General features: G+C 48.8%; 1 protein-coding gene across 1 annotated transcript in view; it reads right to left on the bottom strand.

The window, feature by feature from the left end:
* Positions 1-19,466, bottom strand: part of TENM3 (teneurin transmembrane protein 3) — a 956,917-nt gene extending 937,451 nt beyond the window's left edge. The window contains exon 1 of the mRNA XM_039913675.1: positions 19,423-19,466. The gene's annotated coding sequence lies outside the window, so the exon portion shown is untranslated. The remainder of the gene's footprint in view (positions 1-19,422) is intronic.
* Between the last annotated feature and the right edge of the window lie 3,805 nt (positions 19,467-23,271).

Consider the following 23,271-nt stretch of genomic DNA (forward strand, 5'->3'; position numbering starts at 1 on the left):
CGTACACGGTCCCTGTCCCAAGTGGGGTTCACCGCTGAAGCAGGAGGGAGGACGGCTATTGAATCCCCATTTTATAGATGATGAAACTGAGGCACGGAGAAGTGAAGTATCTTGCCCGAGGTCACTCGGCAGACAAGTGCAGAGTCCGGATTAGAACGGTCCACGACCTTCTGGGTTCAAGCATCACAGAGCCGAGGTATTTGCTGAAAAACAGCAGCAAGAGATCATTTCTTGTTTCTGAACATCTCCCCTGTGTCTTCTTCAGGGAGAGAAAAACGCATGTGAGGGACTGAGGGGACCCCGGGTTTTAATGGGGATGAACTGCAAATGGGTTTTCGAGGAATTTAGTTCCTGTTGATTCCTCTGAGCCGCGGGGAACCGGTCATGGGGGTCCGCAATACCTGTTCAGCGGCGGCTAACTCCAGTCGGGGTTAGTGGACGGAGCACGGCCCTGTCAGAAGCTCACGGGTTCTAATCCCGGTTCCGCCACTTGTCTTCTGTGTGGCCCTGGCAGATCACTTCCCTGGGCCTCAGTTCCCTCATCCGTAAAATGGGGATTGAGATTGTGAACCCCACGTGGAAGAGGGACTGTATCCAAACCCATTTTGCTCGCACCCAGCCTAACACTTAGCACGGTGCGTGGGACGGAGTAAGCGCTTAAGAAAGGCAACAGTTATTACTATTCATACACACTGTGTGCCGTCCAGCTCAACTCAGCTTTCGCATTGGGATTGTGTCTTTGCGGTTAGGTTTGTGGTAGTGACACACACGGCTCAGAACAACACCCACCGAGGGGGAATGTAAGTAAGTACTCCCTTGTCAACCTACGCTAATAGCTAACAGGCTGGGCCAGGCCAGGGAAGACTCTCAGAGGCCCCTTGGCTCAACTAGGCGGCTGTTACTGCTCATCTAGGGAAAGAAACCCTGGAAATCAGGAGAACTACGTTCTAGTCTGTTTTCTTATATTTTTTTTTTTTTTTTGCAGTGGTATTTGTTAAGCACTTACTATGTGCCAGGCACCGTTCTAAGCACTGGAGTAGAATACAAACTAATCAGATTGGCCACATTCCGTGTCCCATATGGGGTTCAGTTTTAATCCCAATTTGAAGGTTGAAGAAACTGAAGCCCAGTGAAGTGATTTGCCCAAGTTGGCGCATCAGACAAGTGACGGAGCCGGGATTAGAATCCAGGTCCTCTGACTCCCAGGCCTATGCTCATTCCACTGGGCCTTGCTACTTCTCCCAAGTGCTCAGTACAGTGTTCTGGACAAAATAAGTGCTCAGTGAATGCCATCAACTGAATGACAGATTGAATCCCAATCGACCCATCCAATTCCACTCCGTACAAACTGATCGACCCTTCGAACTCCGGGCTGGCTTTACTGCCGCCCATTCGCCTTGGATTTTTAAGAACCATTCCCAGGGAATTTGTTGGAGGCATTCATCCAGAAGTGCCAGGAGGCCAAGATAAAGAGGCCAGATGGTGAAAATAGGTTGAATCTTTTTCAGAAAGGGAGGAGAGAGAGGATTTATCTTAGTGTCTGGCTCCCTCGCTAGACTGAAAGCTCCTTGGAAGCAGGTATCTTGTCTATTAGAAAACCAGTGTACTCTCCCAAGCGCTTGATACAGCATTCGGTGGAGTAAGTAAATGTAACGGATTGACTGAGGAGGAATGAGGGAGAGAAGGACAATTGGAGTCAGGGAGGGAGAGAAAAGGGAAAGGAGGAGGGAAGAGGAAAATAATAATAATAATAATGTTGGTATTTGTTAAGCGCTTACTATGTGCCGAGCACTGTTCTAAGCGCTGGGGTAGACATAGGGGAATCAGGTTGTCCCACGTGGGGCTCGCGGTCTTAATCCCCATTTTACAGATGAGGGAACTGAGGCACGGAGAAGTTAAGTGACTTGCCCACAGTCACCCAGCCGACAAGTGGCAGAGCTGGGATTCGAACTCATGAGCCCTGACTCCAAAGTCCGTGCTCTTTCCACTGAGCCACGCTGAAAATGAGAGGAGTTTGAAGGAGCACGGGAGGGGAGGAGAAGAGGGAGAGAGGAACAAAAGGAGGGGAATAAGGAGAAAGGGAAAATAAAAAAAGTCTTCTGTCTACAATGTAGTTTTTCCCCAACGCTTCACATAGTGCCTTTCAAATAGTAGGTGCCTAATGCATTCTATTGCTACCAATATTCCATTAATAATAATAATAATAATAATAATGAGGGCATTTGTTAAGCACTTACTACGAGTAAAGCACTGTTCTAAGCGCTGGCGAGGATACAAGGTGATCAGGCGGTCCCATGTGGGGCTCACGGTCTTAATCCCCATTTTACAGATGGGGTAACTGAGGCACGGAGAAGTTAAGTGACCTGCCCAAAGTCACACAGCTGACAAGTGGCTGAGTCGGGATCTGAACCCATGACCTCTGACTCCCAAGCCCGGGCTCTTTCCACTGAGCCACGCTGCTTCTCTATTTCTACTTCCACTGCCAGTAGAAGAAGCTGAGCGGGAATTTAAGAAAACGACCAAGCAGACCTCCCCTGCCCTTTTCCGTCAGAAAAACCTGCGTTCCATTAGAGAGTTGAGCTCTCCTCCTCTTCCCGTTGGACAACAATCTGAAAACTGCCCATGGTGACTCCATTTCCGCCTGCAAACCCCAGCAAGCTGGGCGGCGTCCAACATGTTGCTTAAGTTAGCGTAAGTAAAAGAAAACCTCAGAGCCATTTCATTGTTTTTTCTCTTCCGAGGGGGAAGAATAACGTTCAAAACAAAAAGAAGGCTTGCCCAACCATCCGGAATGATACTTCGCTTAGAAGTTTCCGAGCGGCGGCTTGAAGAAGGACAAAAGCGTTCGCGTTCACTGCAAAATCTCTACTCATCTCTCCTGAGCTGGGGAAGATATATCAGCTCGACTTTGGATGCTTATTTGATGTAAAACAGATTCCGATAAAATCCCAAATTCCATTCTCCGGGTTTAACATACTGCTTACAAAATAGCCCTAAATCTCTAGCTCAGCACTTGTTATTGGTAATTTAAAAGAGACGGTTAGATCAGTGGAAAATATTTGTTAAAATTACCCTTAGGATTCTTTTGTACACTTCTTAATGGTTTTATTTGTAAAAGGCTCTTCAAGCCTTCGTCTGGAGGTCTGAGCGAGTTGAAAAAAAAACCGGAATTCTTTACAAATGAGATGTACCTTGGGAGGGAGAAGATGAGTGATTCTTTATCAAACAGATGGGCATGGTTTTCCTTTTGTGTTGACCGAGAAAGATTGTGAGTTCAAAGTCTCTTCTTGTCCTTCCAATTGTGGAAGGAAAGATTTGCAGCTATAAATCTTTCTCAGTCTTTTTTTTTAAAGGTATTTATTAAATGCTTACTATGTATCAAGAACTGTATTAAGCGCTGGGGTAAATGCAAGCTTATCAGGTCAGACACAGTTAATAATAATAATAATAATGTTGGTATTGGTTAAGCGCTCACTATGTGCCGAGCACTGTTCTAAGCGCTGGGGTAGACATAGGGGAATCAGGTTGTCCCACGTGGGGCTCACAGTCTTCATCCCCATTTTACAGATGAGGGAACTGAGGCACCGAGAAGTTAAGTGACTCGCCCACAGTCACACAGCCGACAAGTGGCAGAGCTGGCATTCGAACTCATGAGCCCTGACTCCAAAGCCCGTGCTCTTTCCACTGAGCCACGCTGCTTCCCACACGGGGCTCCCAGTCTTAATCCCCCTTTTACAGATGAGGTAACTGAGGCACAGAGAAGTGAAATGAGTCACCAGCACCACCACACAGCAAACATTCATCAGTCAATCGTATTCAGAGCATCTGGGAAAGTACAACAGAATTAACAGACAAGTTCTTGTCCGTAGCGGGCATATAGTCTAGGGGGGGAGAGAGACATTAATATGAAAAATTAGTCATTTATAATTTAAAGATATGTCCATAAGCACTGCGGGGTTGGGCAAATTTCAAATGCCTGAAGGTCACAGATCGAAGCGGATAGCCAACGTAGAAGTCAGAGCGAGTCGGGGAAAAGAGAGGTTAGTTGGGGAAGGCCTCTCGGAGGAGATGTGACTCTAATGATGCTTTGAAAGTGGAGAGAATGGAGGTCTGGCATATACGAAGGGGAAGGAGTTCCAGGCTAGGAGGAGGATGCGAGAAAGGGGTCGGGGCAAGATAGACGAAATCGGGGTCCATTTTGATAAACCGGGCTGGGCTGGAGTAGGAGATGAGTGAGGAGAGGTAGGTTGGGGTGAGCTGATTAAGTGTGCTTTAAAGCCAGTGGTAAAGACTTTCTGTTGGATGCAGAGGTGGCTGGGCAGCCACTGGGTTTTCTCGGGGAGTGGGGTAACTGGGGACAAGAAAAGCTAAGGGACTGGCCTAAGGTCACACAGCAGGCAAGTGGCAGAGCTGGGATGAACCCTAGTCTTCTCTCTCCCGGGTCCGGGATCCCTCCTTGCTCAAATCCACCTTTGTGCACACCCCTAACTTCCCGCTCCAACCACACCAACCATGTCACGGACCTGATGCGTCAACTCATTGAAGCCTTCAGGAAAATGGGGATAATGACATGCACCCCTTGGTAAGTCACATGAGTTTTTTTCTATGACATTTGTTAAGCGCTTACTATGTGCCAACCACTCTTCTCAGCGCTGAAATAGATGCAGGTCAATCAAGTTGGACACGGTCCCTGTCCCCCATGGGGCTCACAGTCCAAGGAGGAGGGATGGTGGATATTTCATCTCTATTTTAGAGGTGATGTACTGCAGGGAAATGAGACAGTGACACAAAAGCCCTTCGGAAAAGTCAAAATGCTACAGAGTGCTCCGCGCACAGTAAGCGCTCAATAAATTTGATTACTGATATGCTCTATAATGATCATCATCATCATCTCACGTTATTTAAATCAAGGACCAGGATGCAGACATAAATGTACAGAAAGGTCACAGGTTAAGACACCAATAGCTTTGCCAAACCCAAGGAAATGGAAACACATTTTTAAAATTCCTTTAAAGGAGTTCTGATTTTTAAAGGCGCTGCGTGGATTTCACCCCGTTCATCGATTTTCATATTTGTTCATTTCAAAATGGAAATAACTGGATTTTGTTTCTCAAAAATAACTAGGACAAACAAGTTTTAATAATTCCGTCGGACTGGAGTTTTCTCTGCGCCTGGTACATAAAACCATGGCGGCATTGAAACCGCTCACTCTTTACATTTAATCAATGAAATACTTGACACGTTCATTATTTCCAAGCGTTAGTACTTAATTTTCCAGAACATGTTGGGCTGTATGGATGACCAAACTATATCCGGTAACATATTTCTGTACATATTGGAAATAACGTTTGCATTTCTCATTATGAAGACGTCAGGATCGGACGGCAGATTGAAAAAAAAAAGAAACAAGATAAATGACACCCTAAGTGGAAGGAAAGAAATACCCCTGGATCTATTTTCTTTCACCAGAAGCTTCTCCCAGCTAGACTGTGTTTTCTTACAATGATCTCTTTTCGATCACGCCTGCCACGAGGTGAGGAGAGAAGCAGCGTGGCGCAGTGGAAAGAGCATGGGCTTTGGAGTCAGGGCTCATGAGTTCGAATCCCAGCTCTGCCACTTGCCAGCTGTGTGACTGTGGGCAAGTCACTTAACTTCTCTGTGCCTCAGTTCCCTCATCTGTAAAAAATGGGGATTAAGATTGTGAGCCCCATGTGGGACAACCTGATTCCCCTGTGTCTACCCCAGCGCTTAGAACAGTGCTCTGCACATAGTAAGCGCTTAACAAATACCAACATTATTATTATTATTATTAATTACTTTGGTCTCCACGTTCGCCAGTAACCCATACGCAATAAAGAGTAGCATCAGTATTCTATTAAAAATATTAATGGCACAAATATGGAACTGAGATTCGTTAACGCAGGGAAAGAGAAAGACTTGCTTGCTGGGTGTGTTAATAATGGCCTGGAACTGAGAGTCAGTAGGTCTGGGTTCAAATTCTAACTCTCTACCGGTGTGTTGGGTGCCCTGGGCCAGTCATTTTACCTCTCTCGTTCACCTCAGTTTCCTCATCTGTAGAGTGGGAATAAAATAGATCGCTATCTCTGTGGGGGACAGGGGCTGTGTCTAATCTATCCTATGGCTACTCAAATGTTTAGTATGGTATTTTGGCACATGCTTAAAATGATTATCATTATCATTATTGTACGATTTACTTTTTCCCCACAAATGGCAAGTTGTAAGTTTGGCTCGTTCATCCTCAGACAAGGAAAATACCCAATTCCACCCGAGATATGAAAAGTACCGCCAGCCATGCTTGAAAATCTATTTTTCTGTACATTTTTCAGTGAGAATGTTGCTAACCACCTAGAGAAAGTCCAGCCAACTATTGGTTCCGTCTGGATATGGCGCGATTTGGTGTCAGGAAGAGTCAGGAGGAGATTGGGCAAATGTGGGCTACCTAAATAACCGCTTTTAGGAAAGTTGAAATCGGGAACCCAGAAGCACGGAGGGTAGAGGAACTGCTTTAAGGACACGATAAAACAAAGCTTCAGATGATGCTGCGTCTCGGCTGTAAACGGGGAGACAATGGACGGTGAAAGAGCAGCACACCACACCGCTCTCAAGAAAGGAACTGCTCCCTGAACAAAACCTTCGTGATGAACGAGAGACGAGGAGGCAGAGGAGAAAACAGGGCTAGGGGCTGCAGACATCAAACATGGCGACATGACAAGGGACGGCATTTCTGTGTGCCCGGTGTGGCTAGGACTTTGGCTTCTCGGCCAAACACAGACACACACACGTTCAGAGGAGAATTTCGCTTTCACTAGAGTTTTCTTATACGCACCATGCACAAATAATAATAATATCGGTATTTGTTAAGCGCTTACTATGTGCAGAGCACTGTTCTAAGCACTGGGGTAGATATAGGGTAGTCGGGTTGAGCCATGTGAGGCTCACAGTTAATCCCCATTTTCCAGATGAGGTAACTGAAGGCACAGAGAAGTGAAGTGACTCGCCCACAGTCACACAGCTGACAAGTGGCAGAGCCGGGATACGAACCCAGGACCTCTGACTCCCAAGCCCGGGCTCTTTCCACTGAGCCACGCTGCAGAGACATGGCGGCGTAATCTGAGATCCTTCAAAGAGGGTCTCCCCTCTAGACTTAAAACGATAATAACCGCGGTATGTGTTAAGCACTTAATATGTGCCAGGCACTGCACTAAACACCGGGGTGGATACAAGCAAATCCGACTGGACGCAGTCCCCGTCCCACATGGGGCTCACGGTCTCAATCCCCATTTTACAGATGAGCAAACTGAGGCACAGAGAAGTGAAGTGACTTGGCCAAGGTCTTGCCGCAGACCAGAATTAGGGAATTGGGACCCATGACCTTCTGATTCCCGTGCTCTATCCGCTATGCCATGCTCTTTCCTGTAAGGTCTGTCTCCCCTTTAGACTGTAAGATCACTGTGGGCAGGGAAATGTGTCTATTTCTCTATTGGACTCTCCCAAGCGCTTAGTACAGTGCTCTGCACACAGTAAGGACTCAATAAGTATGACTGACTGACTGGCTGACTAAGAGAGCAGGGTCTGGTGTCCCTCCTGATGGAAACTTGAGAATAAGAGACCCTTTTCCGCTGAAGGCTGGATGCTGGTCGATCAACTGGGCTCTGGCCCAGTGGCTAACAGCATACTTTAATCATAATGTTGGCATTTGTTAAGTGCTTACTATGTGCAAAGCACTGTTCTAAGCGCCGGGGGGGATACAAGGCGATCAGGTTGTCCCACGTGGGGCTCACAGTCTTCATCCCCATTTTGCAGATGAGGTAACTGAGGCACAGAGAAGTTAAGTGACTTACCCAAATTTAATTTAATGTAATTAATTTAATGTAATGTATGAATGTAATGGAGTTAAGTGTAATTTAATGTAATTTGAACCCATGACCCCTAGCCCGTGCTCTTTCCGCTGAGCCACGCTGCTCCTCCAATCGGCACGCAAGACTCCACGGTATTTATCGAGGGCTTACTGTGTGCCGAGCCCTGTACTGAGCGGTAGACACGTTCCCTGCCTACGAGAAGCGCGGAGGTGCCCAGCATGGTGTTCGACAGATAGGAGGTGCTCAGCACAGCACTCTGCCCGAACGATGGATGTTCAGTTCAGTACACGTTGGCGATATCAGTGCTGCCGGAGGGAAGGAGGGGATTTGACAAGGCCCACGTGTTTCTCTCGCCGAGACAGAAACGGCCGTAACGACGCGGGACGGGAAAAATCTCCGCTCGGACGGGACCAGGCTCAGGTAACATGGCCTCAGGTAACCTCGGTGTCCTCTCCACCTGGTCCAACCTGTCTGCCCTGTGGACTTGGGCAAGTCACTTCATTCTTCTGAGCTCCACTACCTCATCGGTAAAATGGGGACGAAGACCGTGAGTTCAGTGGGACGGGGACTGTGGCCGACCTAATTAGAACACTGCTCGACACATACGAGCACCATCATCGTTATCATCATCGTCATTACTATTCCTCGGCAGGGGCGACGCCCCCCGCCCCCCAAACGCCTCTCGTCCCGTCTCCCTCAGCACGTCAGAAACCGGCTGGGAAACCTTCCTTTACCCACCGCCGGAGATGCCTGCCGTCAAATGGGTTACCGGAATAATAATAATCATACAAATTACATGCTTATTTTTCCAGATCACACCTAATAGCCTGTAATATCATTTCCAGTCACAGTTCACCAGAGTTAAATTCGAAGCATAATATTAAAGTCAAGGTCCCTTCCCATCTAATTAGACATTAGTAACAAATGGAGCCAGGTCTGCATTGTGTTAAATGTATGCAAATACACCCTCGGGGGGGGGGCAGGGAAACAATTGAGCTACGCTAAACTCGAGGCGGAAAAAAAAAAAGGAATCCACTCTAGAGGTAGGTCATACGTTATTGGAGATTTACCTTAAGCATTGTGAGAAATGACACCTCGTTCGCCGCGGGATACGCCGTATCATAAATTGGACCTAGCCCGTCTTCTCGCTGCAAAACATTCGGGGCAAACACGGCATATTTTACGCTCGGAAGACAAACTCCTGGCGTAGACGCCGGCGGGAGAGACACCGCCACAAAAGCCCATCATCTGGGTATTGGTCGCCCCAAAGCAATTGGTGACAGAGTCATTTATTTCTCGGGCCGGTGGGGGGAAGATTGTGAAAAAGTACCCGTTTGCTTCCTCCTTTGAAAAATGTTTATAATTCAGCTTGGGCCGCCGACTGTATTTAAGACGCCGCTTGGCGGTTCTTAGACTGGAAGCTGGTTAGGGGCAGGGAATGCGCCTTCTAATTCTGTTGTATCGGACTCTCCCGAGCGCTTAGTACAGTGCTCTGCATATAGTATGTGCTCGATCAATACCTTGGAAAGACTGATGGCTAAGGGCGTTAAAATTTAATTTACTTACATTGTCGCCTGTTCATTTGTATTGACGTCTGGCTCCTCCCCTCTAGACTGTGCGTTTGTTGTGGGCAGGGACTGCCACTCTTTATCGCCGTATCGTTCTTTCCCGAGCGCTTAGTACAGTGGTCTGTACACAGTAAGCGCTTAATAAATATGACTGAATGAATGAAAGACATTCCAGAAAACTCAGAGCTGGGCAGGGTTCCCTTGTTTCCTCCTAACCCAAAATATGGCTCTCCGCCACCCCTGCGTTCCCCGGGCATTTGGAGAAGAAAGGGAGGAGAAAAAGGAGGTTTTTGTCCCTCAACCTATTTGACATTAACCACTTGTCAGGAAATATCCAGGTAATTGAGGTCACGAGGCCTCAGTGGCTGGGATTCTGACGATGATTGGCTTATTTGTGCAAGCCACCTGGCCAACATTGTGTGGGGCGCGGAATACACTGTCTCTTTGTGCTCCTCTCTTCCTCTCTCCTGTGCCCCAACAACCTCGGGGAGTAGCGTGGTCTAGTGGGAAAAGTCTGGGCCTGGGAGTCAGATGACCTGAGTTCTAATCCTGGCTCCACCTCTTGCCTGCGGTGAGACTCTGGAAAAGTCACTTAACCTCTTAGTGTCTCATTTTCTTCATCTGCACAATGTTAATTCTCTATATATCTATACGCATATAAATATATATATATATATATATTTTATGGTGTTTGTTAAGTACTTACTATGTGCCAGGGCCTGTAGTAAGCGCTGGAGTAGATACAACTTAATCCGGTTGGACAAAATCCCTGTTCCAGATGGGGCTCCCGGTCTTAATCCCCATTTTACCGATGAGATAACCGAGGCACGGAGAAATTAGTCAATTACCCGAGGTCACACAGCAGCCCAGGGGAAGAACAGTGATTAGAACCCAGGTCCTTCTGACTCCCAGGCCAGGGCTCTATCCACCAGGCCATCTGTTCTCCCTCCATCTTACACTGTAAGATCCACGTGGGACAGAGACTATGTACTTGTCAGTTGTGGGTCGATACGAGGTAATCGGGTTGTCCCACGTGGGGCTCCCCGTCTTAATCCCCATTTTACAGATGAGGGAACTAAAGCACACATAAGTGAAGTGGCTTGCTCAAGGTCACACAGCAGACGAGCGGCGAAGCCGGCCCGGGCTCTTTCCACTAAGCCGCGCCGCTTCCCTTAGGTCGAAGGACTAAGTCTTCAATTCTTCTTCTCCTTGCGTTTAGATTTGCTCTCTTTATTCGCCTCCCTCAGCGCGCAGCACTCATGTCCCTTTCTGTAACTTCTTTCTTTCTAGTAATATCTGTCTCCCCCTCTAGCTCATCGTGGGCAGAGAACATATCTTCCAACCATTATTTCACACCACCCAAATAACGACAGTAATGATAATGTTGGTATTTGTTAAGCACTTACTATGTGCCGAGGACTGTTCATTCATTCATTCAATAGTATTTACTGAGCGCTTACTATGTGCAGAGCACTGTACTAAGCGCTTGGAATGTACAGTCTGGCAACAGAGACAATCCCTGCCCAGTGACGGGCTCCCAGTCTAATCGGGGGAGAGGGATGGACCAAAACAAGACAACAGAATCAAGGTAAATAGAATCAAGGGGATGGACACCGTTGGGGTAGATACAGGGTAATAACGTTGGTATTTGTTAAGCGCCTCCTAGGTGCAGAGCGCTGTTCTAAGCGCCGGGGGTAGATACAGGGTCATGGGGTTGTCCCACGTGAGGCTCACAGTTAATCCCCATTTTACAGATGAGGGAACTGAGGCACAGAGAAGTGAAGTGACTTGCCCACAGTCACACAGCTGACAGGTGGCAGGGCCGAGATTAGAACCCATTACCTGTGACTCCTAAGCCCGGACTCCTTTCCACTGAGCCACACTGCTCCTCCGTACAGCACTCTGCACACAGTAAGGGCTCGATACATACAACTGATTGATCACGTATTGAATCCCCATTGTACAGATAAGGAAACTGAGAGACAGAGAAGTGAAGCGACTTGCCCGAGGTCACACAGCAGACAGTTTATGGAACCGGGATCTACTGCAGTTACACTGTTCCTCTAAGCACTGTGACATCTTAGCGCCCACCCCTCCACCTCAGCGTTTCAGCGTGAGAAGCAGCGTGGCCTAATGGAAAAAAAGCACAGTCCTGGGAGTCAGAGGCCCTGGGTTCAAATCTCAGCTCCACCTCTTGCCTGCTGTGTGGCGTGGAGCGAGTCACCTGTGACTGTGGGCAAGTCACTTCACTTCTCTGTGCCTCAGTTACCTCATCTGTAAAATGGGGATGAAGACTGCGAGCCCCACGTGGGACAACCTGATTCCCCTGTGTCTCCCCCAGCGCTCAGAACAGTGCTCGGCACAGAGCGAGCGCTTAACGAATACCAACATCATCATTATTATTACCTAACGTCTCTGCCCCTCAGTTTCCTCACCCGTAAGATGGGGATTCGATGCCTCTTCTTCCTCCCCATTAGATTCTGAGCTCCACGTGGAACAGGGACCGTGTCCGATCCGGTTGTCTTTTAGATAACCCAGTGCTCGGCACACAGTATGCACATGACGCACGGTGCAATTATGATTATGCTTATTATTTTCATTATCGAGTGGCTTCAGCCGGCTCCCGGCACCCACGCCAACCCATCCTCTCGTGCCGGCGGGCCCCGTCCGTGAATCAACAGAAAAGGGTAATGGTAATTTAACGGTCGAGTATATTAAGAGTCTTTGACACATTCTATTGCTTTTCCCATGAATTACAACTACGGCTGAAGCTGCGTGGAAGCAATGTGACGGGACCTGATTAAACTTTGTATGATATCAGTGTTTTCCGAGTGCTCTTCTGGAGAAAACCTTCGTATTCGGAACCAGTCGTATCGTATCTCGGCTCCTCGCATCTGAGGACGGTGCTTAAGGGCCTTACTCGGTATCGGGATAGATACACGATCATTAAAGTTTGCTAACGCTAACCTTTTCCCACTGTTCTCTGGGAGAGTGGGCTCTCTTAATAGCACTATTTTCCCATCATAAAAATGCATCGTTTAAAGTTTCCATTGCAAAAGAGGTCACGCTGGCCATTGTGTTTTTTATGATTCTTTTTTTATGGTATATATTACTACTGCTGAATATGTGCTGAGCACCGTTGGCAGCGCGGAGGTAGGTACCTGGAAATTAGGTTAGACCCAATCCCTCTCCGGCACGCGTCTCACGGTCTAAGTCAGAGGGAAGAGGATTTAAACTCCACCGTACCGACGAGTTAACTGAGGCAACAGAGAAGTGAAGTTGGAGAAGCAGCGTGGCTCAGTGGAAAGAGCCCGGGCTTCGGAGTCAGGGGTCATGGGTTCGACTCCCGGCTCTGCCACTTGTCAGCTGTGTGACTGTGGGCGAGTCACTTCACTTCTCTGGGCCTCAGTTCCCTCATCTGTCAAATGGGGATTAAGACCGCGAGCCCCCCGTGGGACAACCTGATTCTCCTGTGTCCACCCCAGCGCTTAGAACGGTGCTCTGCACATAGTAAGCGCTTAACGAATACCAACATCATTATTATTAAGTGACTTGCCCCTGGTCACACAGCAGACACGTGGCAGAGCCAGGATTAGAACCCAGCCCCTCTGTCTTCCAGGCCTGTGTCCTTTGCCCTGGGCCATGCTAACCCAAAGTGGCTTTTCATGAGTCGTCTCACCCTATCCTCTCGATGCCCTGGGGAGGTATGTAGAGAACAGTACGGCCTAGCGGATAGAGCCCAGGCCTGGGAGTCAGAAAGTCATGGGTTCTAATCCTGGTTCCGCCCCTTGTCTGCGGTGAGACTTTGGGCAAATCACTTAACTTCTCTGTGTCTCAGTGCCCTCGTCGGCGAAATGGGGATTCGGACCGTGAGCCCCATGTGGGACGCGGAATGTGTCCAACCTGATTAACTTGTATCTACCACAGTGTTTAGAACAGTGCCTGGCCCAGCGCAAGTGCTTAACAAATGCTACCGTTATCGTTATTAACAAGCATTCGTCACCTCATTTTCCAGAGGAGGTGACTGAGGCCCGGAGAGGTGAGGGGTTTGCTCAAGGTCACACAGCAGGTCAGTGGTGGAGCGGGGTAGGGATCGTCTCTATCTGTGGCCGAATTGTACTTTCCAAGCGTTTAGTAGTGTTCTGCGCGCAGTGAGTGCTCAGTCAATACGAACGAATGAATCAAACCGGGGTTTCCAGACTTCCAGTGGAGTGCTTTCCACTAAATCCAAGACGAAGGAAGGAGGAGGGCTACCATCCTGCTGCTAATCTTTCCATCCTTCCCTCCTGTTGCCATCTTTCACAGATCCACCTCAGGGCTCCGGCCCCAAAGAGCTGGCCACGCTCGTTCCTGGTACTTCAATTCCGGTGTCACTCTTCTCCCCTTCGAATATTACTCTTCCACTAAAGCAGAGCTCTGGGGCTGACCCGGTTACCTCTCTCTGTGCAAATCAAGCAAAAAGGCCTGACAATTTCACCTAGAGCTCTTCCCCCCACCCTTGTTCTCTGACCAGGTCACCTTCAGACGAGGTGGGTCACCTTTCCTGACCGTCCTTGTCCGGGTTCGGGGGGGGGGAGGCGGGGAGGGGAGATGTGCACCGTCCTGGTAGGTTTGAGGACTGAGGGCTCAGCAAGGACAAGAGCCTGTGTTCATACCACAGAAACTCAACACTTAATTATTGCTATCATAATTATTATTATTATTATGGTATTTGTTCAGCACCTGTGTGTCAAGGACTGCTCTAAACTCCGGGGTAGACACAGGTCAATCAGGTTGGACAAATTTCCTATCCCACATGGGGTTTACAATCTAAGTAGGAGGGACGACGGGCATTTACAGATGAGGAAAGTGAGTCACAGAGCAGTTAATAATTATTATGGTATTGGTTAAGCGCTCAACTCTGTGCTAGGCACCGTACCAGGCGCCGGGGTGGATACAAATAGATCGGGTCGGACCCAGTCCCTGTCCCCCGTGGGGCTCACGGTCTCGATCCCCATTTTACAGATGAGGTCACTGAGGTCCAGAGAAGCGAAGTGACTCGCCCAGGGTCACACAGCCGACAAGTGGCGGAGCCGGGATTAGAACCCCTGACGTCGGACTCCCAAGCCCGGGCTCTTTCCACTGAGCCACGCTGCTTCTCCGTAATAAGCGGCTGCCCGAACAGGGAGGTGAACCCTGGACCTTCCGATTAAAAGTTTGATGCTCTACCAACTGAGCTACCCGGGATCCGGGTAAGTGAGTTAAGTAAGTAACTTAAGTCCGGGTAAGTAAGTAGGTTAAATGACTTACCCACGGTCACATGGGAACCAAGAGGCAGAGTCAGGATTAGAATCCAGGTCCTCTTTGTCTTAGGCCCGTGCACTTTCCGCCGGCCCATGCTGATTCTCAAGGGTACGTATTTAATTACTAAGAGAGCACTGTATGAAGCACTTGGAAAAGAGCAATAGAGAAAGTAGGTAGGCTCAGAGAAGCAGCGTGGCTCAGTGGAAGGAGTCCACGCTTGGGAGTCAGAGGTCACGGGCTCAAATCCCCGCTCAGCCGCTAGTCAGCTGTGTGACTCTGGGTAAGTCACTTAACTTCTCTGTGCCTCCGCTCCCTCATCTGTAAAATGGGGATGAAGACTGTGAGCCCCACGTGGGACAACCTGATCACTTTATATCCTCTCCAGCGCTTAGAACAGTGCTTTGCACATAGTAAGCGCTTAACAAATGCCGTGATTATTATTATTATTATTATCATTATTCCCATCTCTGTCTCCAAGAACCTTGTGACCTTGCAAGGAAGACGGTATGTCCGTTGGGTAGAAGATAAGATAGCTACCCACAAGGAGCTTACATTGAGTGGGAGAGAATCCCTGTCTTCTGATTCCCAAGACTATGTTCTTTCCACAGGGCCATGCTGCTTCTCCATTCTGGTTGGATAATAATGAAATCATTAATAATATTATTTCTAATTATAGTAGCTGAGGTATTTGTTAAGCGCTCACTATGCAGGCACTGTACTAAGCCTTGGGGTAGACACAAGCTAGACACAGTCCCTGCCCCACCCGGGACTCACAGTCTTAATCCCCGTTTTACTTAGGAGGTAACCGAGGCCCAGAGAAGCGAAGTAACTTGCCCAAGGTCACACAGCAGTCAGGCGGCAGAGCCGGGATTAGAACCCAGATCTTTTGACTCTCAAGCCTGGGCTCTCTCCACCGGGCCGCACTACTTCTCCGTTCCTTCCAAGTGTTCTCTTACCTGCCAGGAGTGCAATCTGACCACTCTGGCTGGTGGCTTCTTTTTATAATGGCATTCGTTAAACCTTTACTGAGAGCCAAGCACCGTATTAAGCACTGTGGTAGATACAAGATAATCAGGTTGGACACAGTCCTCGTCCCACATGGGACTCACCCACAGGAGGGAGTAGGACTGAATCCCCATTTTACAGATGAGGCAACTGGGGCACAGAGAGTAAACTCTGCTTTCTTAAGGGCAACAAGCCGGGTCAGGGGTGACTGGCGTCTCGCGGACCGTTTAACAGGAAAATCATTTCGCCCGTTTGAAACCACAGCAAAACGTTTCCGAGAACATAAATGAGATGGGCACAAAGGCTAAACATATTCATCAAGATGAGAGCAGTCAGAGTGAACGGCGATCGCGAAGGGCAAGTTAAAAATGCATTTACAAGACCCTTAATAGAAGATATTCCTGCCCTTTTTTTTTATTCGGAAAAGGATCCGTTGTTGACAGTCAAGTGTGCTAAAGGTTGGATGGTTCTAAATGACGAGATTGTTGTGGGCAGGGAATGTGTCCGTTCATTGTTATATTGTACTCTCCCAAGCAGTCATTACAGTGCTCTGCACACAGTGAGCGCTCAGTAAGTACAATTGCATGAATGAATGAATGAATGAACGAATGTGCTGCCGTCGGCGGACTGAGGCCCGAGCCTCTATTAGGACACAAAGGTGTCCTGACTCCCAAACCCGGGCTCGATCAATCGATCGATGTTATTTCTTGAGCGATTACTATGTGCAGAGCACTGTCCTAAACACTCGGGAGAGTGCACTGAAACAGGACTAGCAGATTCTTTCTCAGCGCATCAGGAATTTCCAGTCTGCAGATCGTTCCCCCAGATCATAATGTTGGTATTTGTTAAGCGCTTCCTACGTGCAGAGCACTGATCAGAGCGCTGGGGGAGATACAGGGTCATCAGGTTGTCCCGCGTGAGGCTCACAGTCTCAATTCCCGTTTTACAGATGAGGGAACTGAGGCACAGAGAAGTTAAGTGACTTGCCCACAATCGCACAGCTGACGAGTGGCGGATCGGCATTCGAACCCCTGACCTCTGACTCCCAAGCCCGGGCTCTTTCCACTGAGCCGCGCTGCTTCTCTGATGATACTGCTTCCTACCCGACCCCAAGACCGCTCAGCGTATGATCGAGTGGAAATAGGATAGGGAGTGGGGAGACCGAGGGCCCCGGTTCGAGTCCCGGCTCCAAACCGGACTGCTGTGTGGCTTCAGGAGATGCCATTTAACTTCTCTGGGCCCCAGTTTCTTCTTCTGCAAAATGGGGACAAGAACCCTGCTCTCTCTCTCCCTCTTAACGATAATGATAATTACAATTATTGTGTCTGTTAAGCGCTTACCAGGCACCGTACTCAGCGCCGGGGAGGACGCAGGCAAATCGGGTTGGACGCAGCCCTGATCCCACGTAGGGCTCACAGTCCCACTCCCCATTTTCCAGACAAGGGAACCGAGGCCCAGAGAAGCGAAGTGACTTTGACGGCGAGCCCTGCTGGGGACGGGAACTGGGTCCCGTCCGGCCATCTCGTACAATCCCAGCATCTAGCACGGAGTGAAGCACTTCATAGCCGCCAACGTGATCGCGATATTCAGCGTGACTCCGTCTCCGGCATTTTGTCTTCTACAAAAGGCAGCAGGAGAGGTTCCCTCCGGTCCCGGTGGGGGGGGGGTCAGGCGGGTGCCTTGACCTCTGGCCTCCCAGCACTTGCCTTTCCCTTGGGGTTCTCCCTCCCGCTCGGGTCTGCTCGGGCCTATCCCGAGCCCCCGCTGCGAGCTTTCCGCTACCCCATTAGCGGAGGGGACGCTGCGTGAGGGCATTTTTAACGAGCGGAGGCTTTCCCGTCGGATGAAATCATTGAGGTTTCTGAATGAATCCCAAGCCCAGCTCTACATTTTTCCCCTCCGAAGCTCCGCTCAGGTCAAGAGTTCACGGCCCCGCCCGCACCCATGCCAAAATGAAGCTGTCTCCTCCTGATAAGGATAATGATAATGCTGATAATTATAATATTGGTTAAGTGAGAAGCAGCATGGCCTAGTGGATGGGTGTCAGAAGAACCCGGGTTCTAATCCCGGCTCCGCCCCCCCCCGTCTGCCACGTGGCCTCTGGCGAGTCGTTTCACTTCTCTAGGCCTCGGTTACCTCACCTGTAAAAATGGAGATTGAGACCTCGAGTCCGGTCTGGGACAGGGACTGCGTACAACCCGATTTCCTCGTATGCACCCCAGCGCTTAGTACAGTGCCTGGCACGTAGTAAGCGCTTAACAAATATCACAATTAGCATTATTAAGTACTTACGCTGGGCCACGCCCAGATCATCGCTGCCGTCACTGTATTAAGTGCAAGACAATCACCGCAAGACCCAGTTCTTGTCCCACAGGGGGCACACGGTCTAAACAGGAGGGGGTAGGATTTTATCCCCATTTTACAGATGAGGAAAATGAGGCAAAACGAACTTCAGTGACTTGCCCAAAGGCACACACCAGCTGAGTGGCAGAGCCAGGATTAGAACCCTGGCGAAACCGGGTGGCGTAGTGGACAGAGCACGGGTCTGGGAGTCAGAAGGTCAGCGGGGGTCGAGACTGTGAGCCCCACGTGGGACAGAGACTGGGTCCAACCCGATTGGCTCGACTCCACCCCGGTGCTTAGACCAGTGCCTGGCACATAGTAAGCACTTAACAAATACCATAATTATTATTATGACTTCTATAAGACTATGGTGCTTCCTTCTCCTGATGCCCCTGGCCTCCATGTCTCGCCAAACTCATGGGTGGCACCCATTTAACACTCGCGCCAACAAACCTTTTTTGGATGCACGGAGACGCCGACCATCTGGAAGCGACAGGGGACCCCTAAGGGTCATCCCACCCGGCCCCCTGCCTCTCGACCAGTAAGACTAACCATTCCAGACTGGGCGGGCATCTGTTTCTCTCTGAAAGACCTCTAAGGAGGGCCACTTGTCCACTCACATCGCTTGATCCTACCTTCGATGTCAGGGAAGTTCATTCTTACGTCCAAACTAAGGCTTTTCTGCTTTAACACCACGTCCTCTGCTCTGGCCCTCAGTAGAAACAGAGAACCACAAGCCGGTGTCCTCAGACCGTGCAAGTCTCCAAGTGGAGAGGGAATTGTAAATGCCTATTTTGTTTTTTTTTTCTTCCATTCTCTCCCCAGGGACGGAGACACGATGATTGCATTCAACCCAACGTGTTTTTTTTTTTTAATCTTTTAAAGGGAAGAAATTAAATTGTTTTAATAGCCTTTTGTTGTACACTTCATTTAATATGTACATTAATTATTGCCGAATTACAATGGAGTTACTAAGAGGACCGGCAATGTCACATTAATATGAATTTCATTATGATCAGTGTAATTACAAAGGAGATCAACTGAATTAATGGTAACCGCAAATGAGGAAGGTAAGAAAATCTCTGTCCCTTTTCTGGAGCAATGAGAATCCACAGCCGGGGACCCTCGGATGCTCCTTTGCTCGGACTCGATTGCCAGAGTGAAATAAGTAGCATTCAGTTGAACGTCCAAGGGCCGGTCCCGGGCAAGGACCGTCTGAAAACCGAGCTCCCCGCCCACCATCCGCTAGACCCCATCGAAGAAACATTCCTCCGGCCCATCGCCGAACGAACCCTAACGCTCGTCCCCGAACGAGTCGCGGGAGGAAACGCCCATCTACTTACGGGGAAGCTGGAAATCGATCGGAGAACACGTCCGGGTCACCGGCCTGCAACGAGAAATCGAGCCAAGCGCCGGTTATTCCCGATGCCCACGGGCGACGGCGAGCCCGTGCGCTTAACCCGATTTGACTTTCTAGCTTCAGTCAGTCCTATTTTCAATCGACGGTATTTATCGAGCGCTTACTTTGTGCAGGGCACTGGACTGAATGCTTGGAACAGTACATTTCAACAATAAACAGAGATATTCCCCGCCCGCAGTGAGCATACCGTCTAGAGGGGCTTATTCTAGAGGGGAAGACTCGGAGACAAAGCCCTTTCTCCCTTTGTTCTTCCACCCTCCCAGCTTCACACCACTCATATCCATATCTGTTATTTTTTAAAATTTATATTGATGTCTGTCTCCCCGCCTCTAGACTGTAAGCTCATTGTGGGCAGGGAATGTCACTGCTCATTGCGTTGTACTTTCCCTAGTGCTTAGTACAGCACTCTGCACACAAGTGCTCAATAAGTGCTATTTATTGCTATTGTTTTAATGAAATGTACATCCCCTTGATTCTATTCATTGCTATTGGTTTTGTCCGCCTGTCTCCAATTGGACTGTAAGCCCGGCTGTGGGCAGGGACTGTATCTGTTGCCGAATTGTACATGCCAAGCGCTTAGTACAGTGCTCTGCACATAGGAAGCGCTCAATAACTACTACTGAATAAATGAATACGAATGAATACAAGTTAATCAACTAATCAAATTCATAGTATAATTCAATCATAGTTCAATCATAGTAATTGAACACTTACTATGTGCAGACACTGTACTAAGCACTTGGGAGACTACAATAAAACAGAGTAGGTAGACACGTTTCCTGCCCACAGTGAGCTTACAGTCTGGAGCGGGAGATAGACGTTATTATAAATAAATATATTATGGCTATTTTTGAAGTGCTGTGGGGCTGAGGAATTGAGGGAGCAAGGGAGCAAGTCCAGTTGCGAGGATGAGATCCAGTCAGCCCCATTCCCTATCCCACATGGGGTTCCCAGTCTACGTTGGAGAGCGAACAGGTACTGAATGTCTATTTTACAATCATTCATTCATTCAGAGGTATTTATTGAGCGCTTACTGTTCATTCATTCATTCAATCACATTCATTGAGCATTTACTACGTGCAGAGCACTGTACTAAGCGCTTGGAATGTACATACAATTGATCATACTCTCCCCTTCTTCAAGAACCGCCACTAGTTGCCCTACCAAGTTCGCATCAAAAAGAAACTCCTCGCCATGAGTCTTACAACACTCAACCCACTTGCCCGCTCCTACATCCCATCACTACTCGGGGCTCAGTGGAAAGAGCCCGGGTTGGGGAGTCAGAGGTCATGGGTTCGAATCCCGGCTCTGCCACTTGTCAGCTGGGTGACTGTGGGCAAGTCACTTCACTTCTCTGGGCCTCAGTTACCTCATCTGGAAAATGGGGATTAAGACAGCGAGCCTCACGTGGGACAACCTGATGACCCTGTATCTCCCCCAGCGCTTAGAACAGTGCTCTGCACATAGTAAGCGCTTGGCAGATACCAACAGGTTGCTTTGGGAAAGACATGGGGTGCCTGAACTGGTCTTTCAGATGTGGACTATTGTTCTGGACCCCCACGGAGCTCTGACTGCCAGCAAGCGTCACGTGGAGCCATCGACGTTATCCACGGAGTGGGCTTATTCTGACAAACCTCCGGCTTCTCCCGTTTCGCTTCAGTGACCCGGAGAGAACCAAGGCGCTTTCGGGCAGCAGGCGGAATGAAGGCAGCCTTATAAGATGAATAAGAATTTTCATATTTAGTAAGCCCTCGGTGCCAAGCATGAGACTAAGCACCGGGTCGGATATGAGATAATCAGGTCAGACAAAGTTCCCGGCCTACAGGGGGCTTACGGTCCATTTAAGAGGAAGCAGAGGTACCTAATCGCCATTTTGCAGATGAGGAAACTGAAAATCAGAGACGGTCACCCTGCAGGTGAGTGGCAGAGCGGTATTGGAACTCAGGTCCACCGACTCTTAGGCCTGTGTTCTCTCCACTAGGCCTCACTGCTTCTACTGAGCTGAACCTTTGTACCCGGCATCGGAGCACCCGTGAATTGAGCGTCATTGACCTGCCACCTTAATCAACGCCGGAAAATGGAGTAAAAATGATCCCATGCTATTTCGTGACACGTGGCTTTAAATTCAAAGACTCTAGGGGACCGGGTACCAACTAATTCACCAGGAAAAGAAAGAAGGGGGCTGGAATTGTTTTTCAGATAAAGGATCCACGTCTCCTTACCAGACAATACTGCTGTCAGTTGTATTGTCTGTCAGGGTAACGTTCTCTTCTTTTGGGTTTCTCAAAGCCAACATTGACCTAGTTACATGTGCAGAAGATTTAACATCCAGTTTTGTGTTCTTGTCTCTCCTAACTATTTGAGCTGACTGGGAGCAGACACCTCGGAAAGACTTTGTGACAGAGTCTCTAATCAAGGACTTCTGCTCCCAAACAATGAGAGGCGACTCCATAATGAATCCCTGCTTTCCGACAACGGCAACTCTAGCGAAGAGTCAGACCGTTGCAAAGTGAAATAGGGGGGGAGGATGGATGTTCGGGAGAGGAGCAGCGTGGCGTAGTGGAGCACGGGCCTGGGAGTCGGAAAGTCACGGGTTCTGATCTCAGCACCGCCGCTTGTCTGCTGTGTGACCATGGGCAAGTCCCTTAATTTCTCTGCGTTTCAATTACCACACCTGTAAAATGGGGATCGAGACTTCGAGCCCCACATGAGACAGGGACTGTGTCCAGCCTTATTTGCTTGTAATCTACAGTGCCTAGCACATAGTAAGGGCATAATAAATACCTTAATTATTATAATTATTAAAAGAGGGCCCACGATTTCAGAAGAATCTTGAACAGAGGGGAAGAATCGGGCAAGCGGAGGGAAAATATCTACCCATCCTCAGGTCTCGTGCGTCTACTTCACCCCACATTTGATTATTCATTCTGACTCCACTAGTTGAACACATTTCTCTGCCTCCACCATTGGAGTGGAAGCTTCCTGTAGGCAGGGAATATGTCTTTTATTATGTTGTATTAGCTCAAGCCTACGGTAAAGTGTGCCCAGTGAAGGCTTAATCTTTCATCTCTCCCCTTTTCTCTCCAGACCGAAAACTCCTTGTGGGCAGGGAACGGGTCTTTGGCTTCTATTCTAATAATAATAATGTTGGTATTTGTTAAGCGCTTACTATGTGCAGAGCACTGTTCTAAGGCCTGGGGTAGATACAAGGTAATCAGGTTATCCCACGTGAGGCTCACAGTTAATCCCCATTTTACAGATGAGGTAACTGAGGCCCAGAGAAGTGAAGCGACTCGCCCACAGTCACACAGCTGACAAGTGGCAGAGCCGGGAGTCGAACCCATGACCTCTGACTCCGAAGCCCAGGCTCTTACCACTGAGCCACGCTGCTTCCCCAATTCTACTCCCTTAAGCGCTCAGCATGGCATTTCCACAGCACTTACCCGGAATGTATTTATTTACATTAGGTATTTTGAGCACCCAATAATTTACCCGAATTAAGCGGAGCGAGGAGGGAAAGATATTTCTTTTTACAAAGGGGCAGAACAACGGGTGATGAGGGAGGATGGGGTGAAGTTCAAGGCGAGTCGGGTAGGGAAAGGTGTTGGCCTGATTGGTCTCAAGGTATCCTTCTTAGACGGAGTTCCAAGTCGGGACCTGATTAACCTGATTAACTTGTATCTACCCCAGAGCTCAGAACAGTGGGCAGGAAAGTGTCCGCCAATTCCGTTATACTGCAATCTCCCAAGCACTTAGTAGAGTGCTCTGACAT

This window comes from Ornithorhynchus anatinus, chromosome 12, assembly GCF_004115215.2.
Source record: "Ornithorhynchus anatinus isolate Pmale09 chromosome 12, mOrnAna1.pri.v4, whole genome shotgun sequence".
Taxonomy (NCBI): Eukaryota; Metazoa; Chordata; class Mammalia; order Monotremata; family Ornithorhynchidae; genus Ornithorhynchus; species Ornithorhynchus anatinus.